Below are 19999 nucleotides of genomic sequence, written 5' to 3' on the forward strand. Positions count from 1 at the left end.
CGTGACTTAATTCATTATAAATTTTGAGGTTGTGAGCAAAACATTAAAATAATTAGATGAGTATTAGTGACGGGTGTTGTGCCCAAAATTCGAATCAGGCATCTCTGGAAGAGAAATGAGCAGCATTGCGGCCTGTGTAACCTGTTCGGTATGAAAGTGTGAAATCAAATTTAATTTGTGGGAACATTTTTTATAACTGTACATGCTAGTTCTTGTGTGATTTAAGGCAATGCACCGCGCAAGTTCTGCTGCTCGTAATTTGGATATAACAGTAATGATGATGGGTATTTGTTGTCGGCCCACGTCATACAAAAACAAGTAAACAGAGACAGATATGCGTTGACTTCACACCAGTGTCGCTGCAGTAGCATCTCAAGTTCACAAACATTTTCCAGGCAGCACACACAGACCTACGTTTTCTTTTATTGAACACCGAATTACCCACAGACTTTGAATTTAGGATAAAATAGAGAAAGAAGGCAACTGTACATGTGTGAAATAAAATTAATACAAATCCTTTTAGCATAATGAAGCACGAATTTTCTTTTAAATAATATTGTCATTTATCTGGGATTTGCGTGACTAATAGACGGGCTTCAGATTTGATGATGGAATTAATTGGATGTTTATACAAGTGGTTACAATGTATGTAAGATCTGAGGTTTTCACGGCGGTGACTATGAAGAAAGCAGCCTTCTGGGATGTGGTGCCCTGTAGATATTGTAGAAAAAAGAAGAAAATCCGCGAGCGAGGAACCAGCGTGAGAAGGTGCTAATAGTCTTATCTTCTTTTTTCTTCTACCCTGAAGATGGAGGCGATACGTTCATCCGAAAAGTCACTTAACACAATGTCTACACGACGCCACATCCCAGAAGACTGCTTTCTTCAAGTAGTTACGAGAGTTGCCAAACCACTGCCATCTTCCGACCGGACACTGCACGAGAACTGTTCTAACTTCAAACTGAACTCCACTCCACTGTTCTTTTGCACTCCCTCAATCCTAATCTCCCACTCTGTTCTGTATTACGTGCGAGTATATAGTCTCGAGGCGGACTCTGTGTTTTTGATCCGTTACCTAGCGATGGATGTTCTTTAGTGTCGCGTAAACGGCAACAAGTTGTTTGCCATTAATCTGTCTCCGCAGGAACGTGCTCACCGAGCCGTTGCCTAGCAGTGGGTCGATACGCTACAATATTTAAAAATTCATTTTCTACCTCCCAGGAAAGACTCTTCATCTCCTTTACAAAGGTCAATTGGTTAATTCGATTCAGAAAAGTAATCGTTGCTTATTCTGAGAATCGTATGAAACACACAGATACACTCCTTAGGAAACCACTGAGTTTTAGCCTACTTCCTTATTAAAAAAAAAAAAGAAACTCATGAGATCACCTTCCTGACTGTCTGTGTATTCTCCATAATATTTGTTAGAAGGCTTATTAAATGTCATCGTAACCAATATGCATCGAAGGGTTAAACGATGAATTAATTAACTTTCCAGGACAATAAATAATCCCATTATGCAAGAACTTTCTAATGCAGTTACGCAATTTCAGTGCGATTCGATGCGTACACGACGAATGAACGCAGGAAAATGTTCTCGATCGATTATCCTTATCGATTTTGAGCTCAAGATCGACATTCCTCGTCTTCACGTTCGATATGAGATTTGGGGCACTCAGGGCCTTCTGTAATCTGCCACCATGCAGTCCTGTATAGTTACCAGGGTCTCGTAGGAATTTTCTCCCCCTCCGCCACCCGCAAGATGGAGAAAACAGATTGGCACGTGTATACCAGACTACACCCCCAAAGGTGTCTCCACCTTGTCGTGGTTGTGGGGCTTGTGTGACTCTGACCTGGAGAGCTATGCCGGCGGTAGTGTAACAACCAGTAGGGTCACCCATGCCGGAAAGGTCAAAGGGTAGAGTCCAGACTAAGAGAGATACCCTGGTCGTACAGGTTGTTCAGAAACCTAACAACCAATCGCGGGTCATCATGCGTGGGTCATTTCCTATGGCAGCACGCATTGGTTGTGGAGACTGGTTGTAGAGGAGGCCAAGGCTCACCCAGGGCTGTAGCACCGAGTGGTAGGTAGGTAGGTAGGTATACGAGACTACATTGACTCATCCCGAAAGAGAGAAATTCTCCTAGAATCAACAGGTCGAAGATGGGTGCACTGTAACCTAAGGTCCAGTTTGGCCTGTCCCTCCATTCATTCAGCCGCACAAGAAACTCCTTGCAGCTAAGCAATCCAAAGATTAATCAGTGTCTTCAAAGAATGCAGACATCGTATCCGTTCCAGAGCTGATGACTCAAGTTCTTGCCTTCACATTCTGTTTCCAAATACGAGTATTGTACCGCCCCCGATACAGACTTTCGTCTCAAAAGTTCTTTCTTCCACACTGAACATTTCCATTTAAATTTTATACATAATTCCTATTTTCTTCAAACGCGACACAGCCCTTCATTCACTTAACTTCATAACATCAAGCGAAGCTCGTCTTAACACAGACCGCATTCTGTGCTACTTCGCATTCTGCTTCTTTTTCCTCAGACGCCCTCGATTTATGTATATGTTTTGTTTATGTCACGTTCTAAACCCGTAGAAAGTCACAGGTTTATACAGAACGTCCCAGGAGGAAAGTTCAATATTCTGGGAGGTCATAGTATCGGGCATTTTAAGCAAAAAGTGTATATGTACGTGTGTCCTATTCCTAACGAATTCCGAGATAGAACTATTTCGCTGTACAGTTCTAAAACTGTTGATAAGAAAGACAGATTACGTACTGTTTCTAATACCGGTATTTATTGTTCAAGTGACAAAGTTGCTACAGTTTACACAGTATAATACATTTTGAAAGTTCCACCATCAACATCATTGCACTTTGCAAGTAGCTTGAGGACATGGCGTGTTGCTCGTCTGTACAGTGTACAGTGAAACAGCTGTATGTCGGAGTCCGTTCGGAACAGGATACATGTACATATAAACTTTTCTGCGTAGAACAACCGACACTATGACCTCCCAGAATATTGACATTTCCTGCAGGGACACTCTGTATATTATAAATTTATATTCTGTAGCTGAGATGCGGTTGAGTACGCAGTGCAAATTCGCTACGGTTGGTTGGATCAGAATGCAATTCTAAAGCAACAAATATTTAACATCCTAATCATTTAGAGCTCGGGCAGGCGGTAGCGCAGTTGGTTGAGGCACTGTGCTACAAGCCGGGTGGCCGCGGATTAGCCGATGAGGTCACTGGATATTTCAATTGACCTAATCCTTCCAGCCGCACTATGGCTCTGGGGTCGACTCAGCGTCTAACAGAAATGAATTCCAGGAATATTCCTGAGGGGGTAAAGGGCGGCCTGCGAGCAAGGCTAACAACTTCACTGTCATTTGTGAGCCGATAGTCTAAAAAATGTGTGAGCCTCGACGTCTCACATATGTACAGGTCTCCACGCCTGTTGCAGGGACAGCTTTGCATTTATCTTTAAGGGCTGTTGTTCGAATTAAATTTCTTTTTAAAATGTTACTCAATATTTGCTAGCAGTCAACCAAACAATTTGAAAACATTCAGGCTAGGCCTATTACATCAAAATCCCGTTATGCACTACTTCATGCACAAGACCTCGCTTTTAGCACTCGATAAGTGAAATAATCCACATTAGCCGACCACAGTCACTTTAAAGTTTGCCGTTATGAGCTGGTATGAGACATTCTGGTAATGTCACTTAATAGATTTTAACAGATACCAAACTGATAGGCTTTTAGGACGTGTACAGCCCTCAAGGTTACACGAGTATACTGCAATCACCATTTATATGCCTGATGATGGCCATGTCTGGTCGAAAGATGTAGTTGAATTTACATGAAACCATGCTGATCCAACCAATAAGTTGTGCAGCTGCACTGAAAGCGGTGCATTAAACACAGCATTGCAAGTGCTCGACTAACGCAGCGGGATGAGTTCAGCACTGCTTGTTGCGAAGACGTTAAACATTTGAAGTGTCTCTGATTAGCAGAACTTGAGGACCTCTGCAGAATGAACGGACACAGGCAAATATAACGTACACGTATATTCTGAAATGAGTTTCGTGAAACGCTGTGCTTCATAACTACAAGCGGAGAACTAGGAGACAAACTACCTACAAAAATGACTTTATATGTTGGAGCTTCTTCTTTTGGCGGTAGTAGGGTGGCCGTGACGTCGCCGTAAATCCTGGTTAGTCTGCAAACCTTCATTAACGTGCCTGATTAAACTTGATAGTATGACTTTGCTGTTGTCTGGGAAAAGTTTACTAACCCCGCCGTTGTCGACAGAAATTGCGAGTGCGGTTCATTTGCGAATGGGCGGATAAGAAAACCGCTGTGGCTGCTAGAAGGGAGCACGGAGATATGAACTACTGTATAGCTTCGACGCTCTTACAGGGATTACATTTTCTTTCCGTTGCTTGTTATTGTGCGTAGGACAAGAATGAAGGAGGAAGAAGTATTTCGACAGCGGAAATGAAAGAACGGCGAAGAGTCTTGAGTCAGTTGAAAAAAACCACGAAAGAACTGCCTACGCATTAAAGTCACTAACCAAAGAAGCTCGGCATTACAAGTCGAACTTTTCAGGTCGTAGAACGCACGGAATAAGGAATTACGCACTTCTCCGTGATGCAACTTGATATCAGAAAACGGGCTCTGCAGATGGAGTTAAGGCTCTGTGACCACTGCATCTGGTGTGGAGGAAAGGGCACTACTTTATTACAGCAGACCGAATGATGACGTCATGAGTACTATATGTGGTGTCGCGAAAATGCCCTGTCTACTTCCAAAAATAAAGCAATGGCATAACAATTTAATTCAAGGCATAAAAAGAAATACAAATTTCAATGAGAGGAAGTGGCATTAGCTAAACCCAGTCGACCGGGCGCCGCGGTGTAATGACTTTCTTTAGTTTTGAGGAAAATACCCTGTGAAAGTCAAGAAGAAACAGTGACGGTGGTATAAGCGCTCTACGGTATGAACTAACGTCCGTTACAGAACCTCAAAAGACCGAAACATAGCGATGGAACCGCTGCATTTCATGTGAAGGAATTGCAAAAACAGTCAAAGTGGACGCATGACATCTGGTGTGCAGAGAATGTAACGATTTAATCGGATATGCAGTTGCTGTCTCGTCACCAGAATGCAAGGCAAAATCATGATATAAATATAGCTAACAAATGTTCTGAAAATATGGCACAATTCAGATATTTGGGAACGGCGATAACCAACCAAAACCTGATTGAGGAGAAAATTAAGAGGCGACTGAAATTGGGTAATGCTTGCTACCATTCAGTCCAGAACCTTTTGTCTTCTCGTCTGCTGTCCAAAAACAAAAATTAGAATATACAAAACTATAATTTTGCCTGTGGTTCTATATGGGTGTGAAACTTGGCCTCTGACATTAAAAGAGAAACATAGAGAAGGGGTGTTTGAGAATAGGGTGCTGAGGAGAATATTTGGACCGAAGAGAGATGAAGTGACAGGAGGTTGGAGAAAACTGCATAATGAGGAGCTTCATAACTTGTACTCTTCTCCAAGTATACTTAGACTAATCAAGTCGGGAAGGGTGAGATGAGCAGGGCAAGTAGCATGAATGGGGAAGAAGATAAATGCATATAGGATATTGGTGGGAAAGCCAGAAGGAAAGAGACCACTGGTAAGACCAAGGCGTACGTGGGTGGACAATATTAGAATGGGTCTTAGAGAGATAGGATGAGATGGTATGGACTGGATTGATCTGGCTCGGGATAGGGACCAGTGGAGGGCTCTTGTGAACACGGTACTGAACCTTCGGGTTCCATAAAATGCTGGTAAGTTCTTGAGTAGCTGCACAAGTGGCGGCTTATCAAGAAGGGTTCAGCTCCATTAGTGACGATATGAGTGATACAGAATCTTGGCTGTGTAACTATTGCACTTGGTGTGGAAGGTATGTCCCAGATTAGCAGATGCGGGCCTGCAGATGTCAAACCGACATTCGCTTTATGCGTTCATCTTACGCACTTTACTAAAAAATGCATCAAAATAAGTTGAAGACCAACGATGTCTGAAAACTGGCAATGACTGCACTTGTAACGCTACGTGCTCCACAGTGCTGTACACCCGTTTATTGTCTTGATAAAGGATTGCTGCTGCATAACAAATAGAATCTGCACTGCAAAATTGTGCATTTCTCTGTGAGCTCTAAACCTCAAGAGCAACACTCATCATTACACCAACGACAATTTTGATACGTTTCGAAATACTCGAGTTGGCAGAAATGTTGATGGAAGGCGCTTTAGCCAGACTGTACGTCTGTAATCCACTGGAAGTTTAGGCCTTCCTCCTTTAGCGTTCAACTACGTGATTTAAGAAAAGCAGATGGGAACATTTGTAAATAATCCTAGTCTCTTATTTCATCATATTATTGGGTTGCTGGTTGGTTGGTCAGTTACTTGGTTAGTTGGTATCTTGATTCAATGGTTCGTTCTTAGTTGACTGGCTGTTTAAGGACACTGCATTGTGATATTTCGTTGCGTGTATGACACATGTAGCTAAGGCGATGTTGACCTAGACCGTTATGTTGTTCTGTTACGACGGACTCCAATAAAGAATTGTATATAATAACACAACAGGATGCAGGAAATGAAAATGCAACAATTCTTTATTCACAATTTAACACTTAACACAACATGTTTCGGCCATAGATGGCCATCTTCAGGTGTCTAATGCATCCAAACTGTTACACTGTTCTGATGTGCGCTAAAACCGCGAGTTGCAGTCCACTTAAAATAATATAAAACATTAATTGAAATCCAATAAACAATTGTTGCATTACTGACAGACTGTGTATACATAGACGTTTAACAAAAGAATTTTATTCAAATCAAAATTGGACGAAGCGAAATTAAGTCAGTAGCGCCAGAATAGTTAGTTCAGCAGTCAATACGTTTAATTTAAACAAAATATCGCCTAACGAACGATTTTTAAATAAAGCATATCTTCCGCAAAATGAGACAGACTATTATACGGCTTCCCCAAAATATTTATTTTTCAATTAAACATGGCGAATGCACATGGCGCAGCGTTTGGAAAAACGCATTATGTAAGAGAAGGCCCGACTACTGCAATGCCCTAGGGTTCGTTATGCAGACAGCCACTGCTACTACGTAATACTGAATGTCACTAGCGTCCTTAAACCGCAGCAGCCCTGTTTTATTATATGAAACGCCATATATTTCACGTTGACTCTCTCGCACCCGCAGAAGCTGGTAGCAGCGGTGGCACCGTGGCGACTGCTAACTCTACTGTTGTTGATGTAGGCGAGAGAGTTGGTCCTTGCCATTCTTTGGCTAACCAGAGATCCTCATTTCCCATGATGACGAGCCTTGGATTTACTGCTGTAGCATCCAGCATATTGCACGCGCCCCAACACGGTTTTAGTGGTTTGCTGCTCGTTCCAGATGTAATATATACTAAGCCCGAGCCTGTTATGAACGATCACAGTTTTTTATTTGTAATTCCTTCACCATCTCTGTCCCTCTTGCTAATGAATGCTACAACACGTTGCAATGAAAGACGCTTCTGCTACAGCCATGGCTTAAAGTGTTCTATTACTTGAAGAAATGGAAACATATAGCGGCCTATTCCCTTCTGAATTATCGAGAAAAAGTCAAGGGAACAATAGTCGCTCACTTTAGGGCGCTCTCCCAATTTTACAATGTGTACCGAATGTAAAGTGAATACAAATTCTGATGAAGTGTTGAATTACGCTGTAACTGACAGTCCTGGTATGATGGCCAATAATCGGCTATTCTTAGTAAGTCATTATGGCCTCCACAAATTAACAACATTTAATTAAAACAGTTACAGCCATTTTCGGGAATATTACCAATTCAAATTTCGGGGCTCAATTGAAGAGGCCAAATTTTTGGAGCTAAAATATTAATATTCGTGGGCACTGATCTCAATTGCCGAATGAAAATAAAACCAGTGCAGTTTTTCATGCGTTAGCGAGGCGTGCAGGCAGAGAGACAGGAGGCATTCAGGAAGGCTGAACACAGGACCCTCTGCTACACACGTAGACAAGGCATTTGAGAATGGTGAGAGAGCAGCGTGTTGACGTCACTATCGTGGTGGAGATATTGTGCTCACAGGAGTTCCAGAGAAATTCTTCATAATTTGAAAATTCATAGAATTAAAATAAAACAAGAAAATATATCGGGATTTTATCATAAAAACAGAACGGCGAAGATAATTCTGTTGTACAGTCTTCAGACGGATATACGCCGCAGGATATGTGAAGGAAGACAGGAAAACTCGATGGAATGGAGTATAGAAACCTAAAAGTTTTCAGCCTCACCTCCAAACAGGAGCCCTGTGAATGGAGATCCGGAAAAACGAATGATCTGGAGATTAGGAAGGAGACACGGTGTCAGCTGTATACAGGAGGGTTTGTGAATGAAGATTGAAAAACAGGGTGATCTGAAGAGTAGGAAGGAGAGATGGTGTCGCTGAATACAAGAGGGTGTCTGAATGACGATTAGAAAAACAGGGTGATCCGAAAATGACGAAGGATACATGGTGTCAGCTGTACACGGGAGGGCTTGTGAATGAAGATTATAAAACAGGGTAATCTGAAGATTAGGGAGGAGATCGGGTGTCAGCTGTACACAACAGAGCTTGTGAATGAAGATTAGAAAACAGGGTGATCTGAAGATTAGGGAGGAGACAGGGTGTCAGCTGTAAACAATGGACTTTAAAAATAAAACATATGATAGAAAACTGGAATTGAAATATGATTCTACAGACAGGGCTAGCTGTAAAGGAAACATTGATAGGTATATTTGTATATAGTACAGTGCCAATAATCATTTGCATGTTGTGTATTTTCTAGCATCAAGATGGTTCTTCCTGAATATCACTAATTCAAGTTCGGATTTATAGCATAAGCCAATCACATATTAAAGACCATCGAATTCAGGAAGTCAACATTTGTAAGCAATTTGAAACAGAGCTTCTCAACAAACAACGATTTTGCCTTAACTCTGAAACTGAAATGGAATGTTGCCGAGGGGCGAAAGAGAACGCTTGTTTAATTGCGAATAAAACGTGTGCCCAGAGACCAGGCTGGAGGGGGGGATGACGGGTGGAATGTTAAAGTTTCCACATATACCACCTTGATAAGCACGACAGTGCGGAAGAGTTTATATGTGTACATTCGGCTGGTCACATGACTGACCGCATGCGCAAGACTTATCTCAGCATCATTGCGCTCTGTACACACACTATATTGTCGGCCATTTATACAAACTTGTGGCATGTGTGCAATCGCGGTGTTTAGCTCAAGTCACCGGCCCACTCTTCTTGTATATAGTGGCTACTCCAGCAGAGTTAGGTGTCGTAAATTATATTAAACAGTATTAAAAGCACAGACAGCGCCGCAGTGCATTGTGGGTATCTGAAAATTTAGTGCAGCACCGCCATGATGAGCGTTCTTTTTTCATAAGAATGTGACGTGTTAAAAATTATTTTTATCAAATATATTTCGTACATTTTCCGCGTTATTTTATGTTTTTCCAAGGCAAACGTCATAAAGTTGTTTATTTTTTAAATCATTATCATCGTACACACTTTATGAGCCATGTACTGAATAACAGCCGTGTTAGGTGGGTTCCTTGTCACCACGGCATGGCGCGTCGTCTGGTTGCGGACGGAGGAGACGCCCTCCAGATATGGAGGGTAGCTGCGAATATACTCAATAAGCAATCGCGGACACCTGACAAAGGGTGGTCATCCTGATTTTGAGGGGTTGGGCGTGGATCTATCAACTCCTCGCCGTAAAAATAAGTTTCTCACGAACTGTCATAAAGAGCCTCGGATTCGGACGGAATACTTGAATAAATGAACTGAGCTAACGAAAACAGACGCCAGATTTGGTACACGGACCCTAAGAGGCCTATACAGGGCAGGTTCGCTCATGACAGTTGCGAAACGAATATTTACTTAGTTATGGAGCTGTGCCCTTCTTGAGGAGCCGCAAAATCTGCAGCTATTCAAGAATTTCCCACCATTTTATGGAACCCGAAGGTTCATTATCGTGTTCACAAGAGCCATCGACTGGTCCTTATCCTGAACCAGATAAATCCAATCCATACCATCCCATTCTATCTTTCTAAGATCCATTTTAATATTGTCCACCCACCTACGCTTTGATCTTCGCAGTAGTCTCTTTCCTTCTGGCTTTCCCACCAATATACTGCATGCATTCATCTTCTACTCCATTCGTGCTACATGCCATGCCAACCTCATCCTCCTTGACTTGCTCATTCTAATTATACTTGGGGAAGAGTACAAGTTATGAAGCTGCGAAAGGAACATCAAAATGTAAATTAGATTCAGTGGGTGTACAGGAGGTCAGGTGGGGCGGAGATGGCACTGAACCAACAGGCGAATATACATTTTTATATGGAAAGGGGAATGAGAATTATGAATTACGTACAGGTTTGTTGGTAAATAAGAGAATCAGTTAAGAGGGATGGGACGCCATACGTAATACTAAGAAGTCGCTGGTGTGATATCATCGTCCTGAACGTGCATGACCCAACAAAGGATAAAATTGATGGAAAGGACAGCTTCTGTGAGAAGCAGAAGATGTATTCGACAAAGTGCCTAAACACCAAATGAAAATGCTGTTAGGAGATTTCAATGCCAAAGTAGGGAGGGAAGACATTTTCAAACCAACAACTGTTTTCACTTGTGTACTTGCCCTTCCCCCCTTCCTTCTCTGCTCTCACATAGCTGTGTATATTTCCAACACAGTCTGCTTTTACCGTTTCTCACGGTCTCTTCGCTTGCAGATTTCTTATATATTTCTTCTACCCTGAAGATGGAGGCGATACGTTCCTCCGAACGTCGGTTAACACCACATATACACGGTGCCAAATCCCAGAAGACTGCTTTCTTCAACTGGGAATGAGTTTGCACGAAGTTACTAATGATAATGGAGTTAAGGGTAGTAAACTTTGTCACATCCAAAAACCTGATGTTAACAGTACAAAGTTCCCACATCGTAATATTCATAAACTTACTTGAATATTTCCTGATGGAAAGACGCACAATCAAATTGACCACATTTTGATAGAAGACGACAATCAAGTGTACTAGATATCCGATTTTCCAGGGGAGTCGGCTGCGATACTGACCACTATCTGGTGGTGATAGAACTTAAGGAGATATTGGAAGTGAGTTAGAAAAGCAAAAATCTTTTATGGAGAGGTTCAGTCTCAATAAATTAAACGAGGTAAAGGGTAAAGAACAGTATCGTGTTGAAATCTCAAATAGGTTCGCTGCTTTGGAAAACTTAAGACACTGAGGTGGATATTAATAGAGCTTGGGAAATTATTAGAGGGAATTTCAAAATTTTAAAAAGGCTGACAACAATTTATTTCTTCGTTCATTAGACACTGGAAAAAGAATTAGAGTAACATTCAGCAGTGCATCCATACTAGAGGAGCTGTGGTTCAGTACATCGTTACACTGTAAAGTATCTCACTGAATATGGCGCACCTATGAAAGTAGTTAGGCTCACTGCAATGTATTTACTTGAATTCTGTATTTCAGTATCCCGTTGCACATCCTTAATTAAACGTCTTTGTATTAAGTCCGTCACTAATGCAGCAATCATTATAACATTCAGCAGTCAACACCAGGACGACATGTTTCGGCCACAGACGGCCATCCTCTGGTGTTTCGATGCGTCCAAACTGTTACACTGCTCTGATGCGCGCTAAAATTGCGAGTTGCAGTCCTCTTAAAATAACGTAATTAATTTCTTAAAATTGATTAAAATGTTTCTATTAAAATCTTTCATAAAATCCTATTCCACCTCGTAAGGGGCGTCGTCCATTTGTTTCGAGCTATGTGATTATTCCAGAAAGTTTGTTTCTGCAGCTTGTTGTTATGTTCGTTAGCCCGTTGTTTTGCTATGTCTGCAGTCTGTAACATGCCCCTTGCTTGTGTGTTGTTTCCTCTAGCAGCGTGTGGTGTTGTCGTCACTAGTGTTAAATGGTGAATAAACAATTGCTGCATTGTTGACGGACTGTGGACATATAGACGTTTAATTAAAGATTGCAACAAGATGCTGAGATACACAATTACAAATGGTAGTAACACTAAAGGCATATACAACTACACGAATTGTAAGCGAAAACTGTTACACTCTAATGCTAATAAAAATATTTACAAAACTTGTTTGAAGAAAAGAGTCGTACCAAAATACGCGTACATGAAAATATCAATAAACAATGAAGCAGCTAAGAGTAAACTAGTGAAGACAAGTGAAGTGTAACAGTTTACACGCATCAGGACACCTGATGATGGTCATATATGGCCGAAACATGTGGTGTTAAGTGTTAAATGGTGAATAAACAATTGTTGCATTGTTGACGGACTGTGAACACATAGACATTTAGTTAAAGATTGCAACAGGATGGTGAAATATAGAATTACATATCTCTTATATAAGTTGAACTCGTCCTAGTTCAACGATCTTCATTTGTCTCCTTGTTAGTGTATCCTGTCACCATTAATACGAAGCAGTGTTTAAATTGCGAATGAAATACGTGTATGTAATCACGTTAAATTTCATTACATTCTGAAAGTTATTTATATCTTCAAGATCATTAGTTATTCGAAAACGTTAATTTGAACCTTCTCTAGCAACAGAAGAGAAGACTAACGCCAGTGATCAGTTCTTCCACGTAGCAGACACTAGCCACAGAGAGTCACATTTCTTGCACCTAGTTACATATGTATGGCACTGAAAATAGATTTAAAATGAGGAGTGTAGACCATACATAGATCTATATACTGCATTATTCCACGAAAAATCTTCTCTATGATTAGCCGTTTCTGAGAAAATATCAAACGTTTTGATATGGTTTATGTAAATTAGGGTTTATATCTGAAAAATACAAAACAAATTAACTCGCTATCGTCCTTTTAGTGATGGCCTTCAACACAAAATTTAAACGAAATTCGTTCAGTAGAATCGTACACGATACCTGTGGATGGACAAACGACTAGACACATGGATTCCTGATTCGAATTAATTTTATCTCCTCTGTGATATATATTGCAGAATAGTTTCAAAGGCGTGTGTGTGTATGTGTGTGTATGGGGCATACATGAGACTCCCCCCCCCCTTGAATGTCATTGCGATGCTGCTATAAGCCTAACGAGAGCAATTTAGCGGGGTCCCCGTGTGCCATATTGCAGAGTTCTTGTTTGTCATAAACAGGCTTCTTAATTCTCTTTTTCTTCTGCACTTAAAACGCCATAAATTCCCTTACACAAAGATACTTGACGTTTAATGACTGAAGTTGTAAACCCGGTGCGCATAATTTACCAAGGTGTTGAAAGTAATAGTGGAAAAGTATTAACCGCTAACTGCCAGTACCAGCAGCTAACTGCTGGTTGACAGACACATCTCTGCATGAGTACAGTACGAAAGTATGGAAATCAGAACGGAACCAGCAACTCTAAGGATCATAACACGTGATAATGTCACTACAATTCATGTACTTTGAAGGTTCTCAAGGAATGGTCACTCACTCATGAAGCAGAGCCCTTCTGGAGGAACCGCCAATTGTGAAGCTATTCAAGTATTTCTCAGCATTTTATGGAACCCGAAGGTTCATTAACGTGTTCACAAGAGCCCTCCAATGGTCCTTATCCTGAGCCAGATCAATTCAATCCATACCATTCCATTATATCACTCTAAGATCCATTTTAATATTGTTCACCCACCTACGCCTTGGTCTTCCCAGTGATATCTTACCTTCTGGCGTTTCCACCAATATTCTATATGCATTCCTCTTCTCCTCCTTCGTGCTACATGCCCTGCCAAGAGGTGGGCAGTTCCAGGACCACTGATACAGTAGTGTAGGTCCACAGTATATTTTTAGAGCGAGTTTAATTTCAGGTCATATTGTTCTAATATGCCTCATGCTATACATGAAGCTTTAATCGAACTATCCCAGTCTTCTTAAAAAGAAGAAGAAGAAGAAGAATATTTCCATCATACAGAAAAAAATAACAAGCAACGAGTGAATACATAAGCTGTAGATTACATGTAACTCAAAACTAAGTAATTTCAGGTTCCGTAGTGTACAATTAACAAAATAAACGGAAGACTTACTTTCCTATGCTCACACATTCGCTTTCTCAGCAGTGGGTTTTGTGGTTTGCTTCTCGACTCTCTCAGAATCAGGTGAGTCGGTGGGAGAGTAATGAATTGGAAGGATCTAGAAGCTCGTGACAACGGGATATTAATACAATGACTGATTTCCTGTTCATTGTCTACCTACTGCATTTATTAAAACGACGTTTCGGTTACTGGACTGTTTTTCCGACCTGGGGTATGAAGCCTCCTCTGTTGAGCCGAAACGACGGAGCTAGTTTCCTTTTCCAGAGACAAAGTCCAGTCTCCGAAAATTAGTTTTGATACAAATTTGGATGACAGTGTCCAGAAAAATCAGTCACTGAATATGAAAGCAGCTGGAAGGAAGCAGCCGAGGCCTAATCGGGGCGGTATCGCACAATTTGCCGAGGGTGACTGAGGAAAATCACGAGAAATCTCATCCAGGGTGGCCGGTGACCGCATTGAAATACGAACGGAGTGCTTCCCGGATGCCTGTACGGCTGTCAGTAATGCGAGTACAACGTACACTTGACTCTCTGTGCTGTGCGTCTCTCGCTCAGTAAGATGGCCGTCCATGGTTCTGCAGACTACCTACACGCAGGGGTGTAACATTTCAAAGAATGGAATCGAAACCCTTGGGATCTAAGTGTAGCAAAGTAAAGTTCAGGAAAACGTATCTTTGTGCTTGATTGAACATCACGACATGGAGACATTTGAATTGGTGGAGGTGCCGCTCCACGTATTCACAGACTCTGCAATGTACAGAGGTGACGCTTTACTCCCGGGGAAACAGACTCTGGAGGGCACTATTTAGGAGGCAGGGTCGCGGGCTCAGAGCCGAACTGGGCGTAGTGGCGAGAGAAATATGCCTTCCCCTGCCTGGAATCGAATCGTGGTGGTCCTTGCCGAGACCAGTCGATACACTGAATGAGCTTGCCCGGCTTATTCATTTCAAATCCTGTGGCCTCTCTGATCTGCAGTCTGAATTGTGACGCGACCGTACAGAATGAAGAGTCCTCAGATCAGTTTGAAGTGATTCTGCTGTAGGCTTGCAGGCAGATGTCGCTACAACACTTCCAGCAACTTGTCTTTCTCTTCGGTCTGTCATAGCGACGGGTGTGTCTGTTGACCGTCCCCTGATTCAGGTACACGTTTCAGTATAGATAACACTTGTCGATTTTCTTCATACTCGATTTTGAACTTCAATCTTCTCACTGTGATCTAGTGGTCAGAGTTCCTGGCTACAGATCCAGAGGTCCCGGGTTCGATTCCCGGTGCTACCAGATTTCCTGAGAAGTAGTGGGTCTGGAATGGGGTCCATTCAGCCTCGTGAGGATAGTTGAGTAGCTATTTCAAGGAAATGGCGGCTCCGATCTAGAAAATTGAGATTAACGGCCGTGGGGATACGTTTTGCTGACCACGTGACACCCTCTATCCGCTAACGTTGACACTAATTTCGCCGACAAGCAGCGATCGTTCGATCGGTATAGTTCGCTTGCGGACTACAGGCCACGGAGTATTTTTTTTTCTTCTTCTTAATACCTCCCCGTGTTGGTATTCCTTAATATTTTTTCCTGATCAGCGGTGCCTACATGGCCGCTGGGCGAAAATCCTAGGTGGGAACAACGTCTGTTGAACTTGGTGTAATATTACATATCTTTAATGGTGACAGCATCTTGTAAAGTATTTAAATTTAATGAAGGTGTTTTTCAGAAGATGGAAAATAGCATGGCGATTATGCAAACCGGGAGCTAAAGAATAATTGTGAGCTGCAGTTTGTGTAACGTACAGCCAGCAGCTCCGACCGCATTGTGTCGAAACAATCGTGATACTGCGGAGTGCAGAATGCAGCTGCATGTGATGGCAACATGCAACAGTAGTACGGATGGTTTCAGAACCTGCCCTGTTTGGGAATCCTTCGCTGTACTAAGCCATGACAGCGGCACGTGCCTGTGACATTACTCCCTACACTGTGAATATATTTGGGATTCTGGCCACGGAACTGCAACACATGCTCGCTTCTTTAAACCAAATTTTATTAATTTTGTCACCGATGCGATTCTTATCACTTGACGCACAAAATTTATAATGGACTGTGACTTAGTAAAGACAAGCAGCGGCACGCACACAGGAAGACTACACAGAATAACACCTGTACAGTGTGGAAACAAGGACTGGCCGCTGCAGCACTTTAGACATAGGGCGAGTAACCCTAACAATTTTAATTTTAAATTTTAAAATTTAGAGAAAAATTTTAAAGGATTTTAAAATTAGAACTAAAGATTTTATAGTGCTACTACAGGGAAATCAAAATTAACGTGTGTAACAAAAATAATCTATAAACCAGACAGATATCAACGAAGTAGATGTTGATAATAACAAGGAAAGGAACAATGTATTTTTATGTGAGTGTACACACCTGATGATGGCCGTTTGAGGCCGAAACATGTAGTGCAAAGGAGAGCGAGATCAAGGACATATAATATATTGTTTGCACTTGGGACGGAATTTGTATCATTTATTGTGACTTTCTCATTTAGTTTACATCTTCTTTGGAGGGAAATGTCATTCCACGCGTCTTAATCAGCAATTTGCTGTGGGGCACGCGGTAGCGTAGTCGTTGAGGCACTATGCTACAAGCCGGAATGAAGCGGGTTCTAGTCCTGATTAGGTGGATTTTTTCAATTGACTTAATCCTTCCAGCCGCACTATGGCCCTGGGGATGACTCAGGCTCTAACAGAAATGAGTGCCAGGAATCTTCCTGGGAGGTAAAGGGCGGCCGGGGCGTAAGGCTGACATCCTTACCGCCATCGGTGAGCCGATTTTCTAAAGAAAATTTGAGAGCTTCGGCGTCTAACAAACCTATGGGCCTTCACGGTCTGTTACAGGAATAGTCTTTTACCTCCATGAGGCTCTGTACAAACAAGACTGGATAAATACACTGCAATGGTATACACAAACAAGTTCTCCATTGTGTAAGATTTGAGATCCCAGAAGACCGCTCTCTTTAAGTTCTCCATTTTGCAGCATATCTCAGGGGCACCGATGTTTCTTTATTGCATACACATACTGCATACAGCCGGAAATTATTTTCCTTGCACCTCATTAAATACACGTAGGTATGCGGTGGCAGGTTCGATTACCGATGAGATCATTGGATTTTTCAATTTACCTAATCCTTCCAGCCGCAAAATGGCCCTGGGGTAGACTCAGCCCCTAGCAGATGTGAGTACCAGGAATCTTCCTGAGGGCAAAGGGCGGCCGGTGCGTGAGACCGACAACCTCACCGCCATCTGTGAGCCGACTGTCTAGAAAATGTGGGAACCTCAACGTCTCACAACCCTATGGGCGTCCACGGCCTGTTACTGGGGTAGTTTTATCTTTACCTTACCCCACTGAATATTCACAATATACGTGTATATAATTATGTGAAGCGAAATTTCTTATTCTAATAATCTGAAATGTATGGTATACACCATACACGATAAGTGTTATATTTTTGTAAAAACAGCTTTATAAGACCTGAAGAAATGATATTAAAACTTGCCCAAGAAATGTTACAGACCCGCAGCATAAAATGTAACCGAAATTTGTACAGCAATGTCGAAGTTGAAACACAGGGATTATAATAAGGATTGAGCCCCCCCCCAGTCTGCGTTTACATTATACTAATGTTGCAATGGACGCATATAAATAAATCGGAAGCTACAAAAGCAACATTTCTCACAAAAAATATTCCTGAAAATCGGTACACGAGCGCCTCAACACCTTTATTATGTACAAGAGGATAGCCACTGAAACGAGTCAAATGCTGGAGAAGTGAAAACAAAGGCTACCTTCACGAGCGACTGTATCATTAATCAGGCATCATATAGCACTTTGAAGTGCTGAGCTGTAGAGAATCACGCAGACATATCACGACTTGCCGGGAGAGCATATCTCCACCGCACCTGTCCCACACCGCTTCCGCGCCACACCGGCCGCGCAGCGAACTACTCAACCGACGGATATAACAGCACAGCACTGTCAAATGGGGCTCACGGTGTTCTCCCATCTGCCAAGTTACTGACCTCAAGATTATTTATCGACGATTTCTCAACTATTTAGGTCGGTTTCTCTTAAATGGTATACTGGTTTGTCTATGTGTATCTCGGCATTTTGAGTCATAATGCGTTTTTCCCACTGTTAAGATTAGTTCCTGGTCACGGTAGTCGAGCGGTCTAAGGCATACACTGTCTTCGCTGGCTCGGAAGCTGGGACCGTGGGTTCGAATTCCATCCAGGGCGTGGATGTCTAGTTTTTGTGTGTGTGAGTTTTCTGTGTTTGTCTGTGTCGCCTTGCGACGAGCTGATCACCCACCCAAGGAGTCCTACCGAATGTCTAAGGTCTAGTAAACCAAAGTGAAACGGAGAGTTTCATGGAGGTAGGCCAAGGCCCAAATTGGGGTTGTAGGGCCAAAGGAAAAAAAAAGGTTAATTCAGAAAATGTGATAGAAGTCCGAATTAGCGCAGCGTTGTTTAATCATCCCACCGGCCTGTACTAATATTTATTTCAATTTTTTATTATATTTAATGCACATTTCTTTTTTTTTTTTTCAAAAACCTCCTTTTAAAGTGCTACCGCTATACCAACTTGATCAGGCTTTACCCACTCTACGCTGAAGATGGAGACAGAAGATTCCTCCGAAACACTCATAACCGACTGCCAGGCTACAGTTGTCAAAATCTGGAAGACACAGTTCTAAAATTCTGTACTTAACCCACACAGAAACCTCTGAGCTGCGCCTTGTCCATCGCCTCTAGGCTCCGTTATGAATGTCGGCGGTGCGTCTATGTACAGGATCACTGAAATTGTAATGCAGATTCTCTGTTCTAACAATTTGTCTCCTATATTTCGAGAGACAAAGCAGTGGGCCACTAAAGCAAAATAATACAACATAATTTTTAGCATAAAACTGCTGAATCATATACTCACCGTTAACAAAACGCGCAAACTCACCAGTGGTGCTATTTACCCCACAGAAAATTCAATCATGTTTTTAATTTTAAGATTTCGTGTTTTTAATATGCGATTCTATAAGAGATACCGAAAGGATCAGGGACTGCCACGGATTTTATTTGTGTTCCTTATATCCGGCTAAGTTTTTAGGGACTTTAAGCACCAATAAAAATAAGCCCATTTCTGGTTGATACGTATGTAATATTGCAGAGTTGAAAAATTGTAATTTCTTGTCATTTTTTGGAACAGAAGTAATGCTCGCACTGTGTTCCTTCATTATCCCGTTAATAATGCACAGCTGCACGATAACAAAAGGAAAGGAAAGGAAAGGAGGGTGAGGAGAGGAGAGGAGAGGAAAGGAGACCTCTAACTTAACCAGGGCAAGGACGAGTCCTTGCAGCAAGTATGTATAACTGTAAGTGGATACGAAAATTGTAGCTGTGCATAGGGTTCGTTCTGTGGGTTCCAGACATTTAGTTCATCCTGATGGATATAGTGTGTGTGTGTATGTATGTATGTATGTATGTATGTACGTATGTATGTATGTATAAATAACGTGATGCCTGCTCCAATTGTTGACCGCCTCCACGGATACACGGTACATATTTCTCAAAGTTGTATCCAACTAATGGCTTTCGCCTAATTTAAGTATAGACAAGCATTTAAACTGCATGTTCAGAATTCCACCAACTAAACATTTAATGTAAGATTTGAGGCTTTCACGGCAGTGACTATGAAGAAAGCAGTCTTCTGGGATTTGGCACCGTGTATATGTGGTGTTAACCGACGT

General features: G+C 41.9%; 1 protein-coding gene across 1 annotated transcript in view; it reads right to left on the reverse strand.

Moving 5' to 3' along the window:
* LOC111868196 overlaps positions 1-19999 on the reverse strand; it is a 117152-nt gene that overhangs the window by 43294 nt on the left and 53859 nt on the right. The window lies entirely within an intron of this gene.

Source organism: Cryptotermes secundus, unplaced genomic scaffold (genome assembly GCF_002891405.2).
Source record: "Cryptotermes secundus unplaced genomic scaffold, Csec_1.0 scaffold146, whole genome shotgun sequence".
Taxonomy (NCBI): Eukaryota; Metazoa; Arthropoda; class Insecta; order Blattodea; family Kalotermitidae; genus Cryptotermes; species Cryptotermes secundus.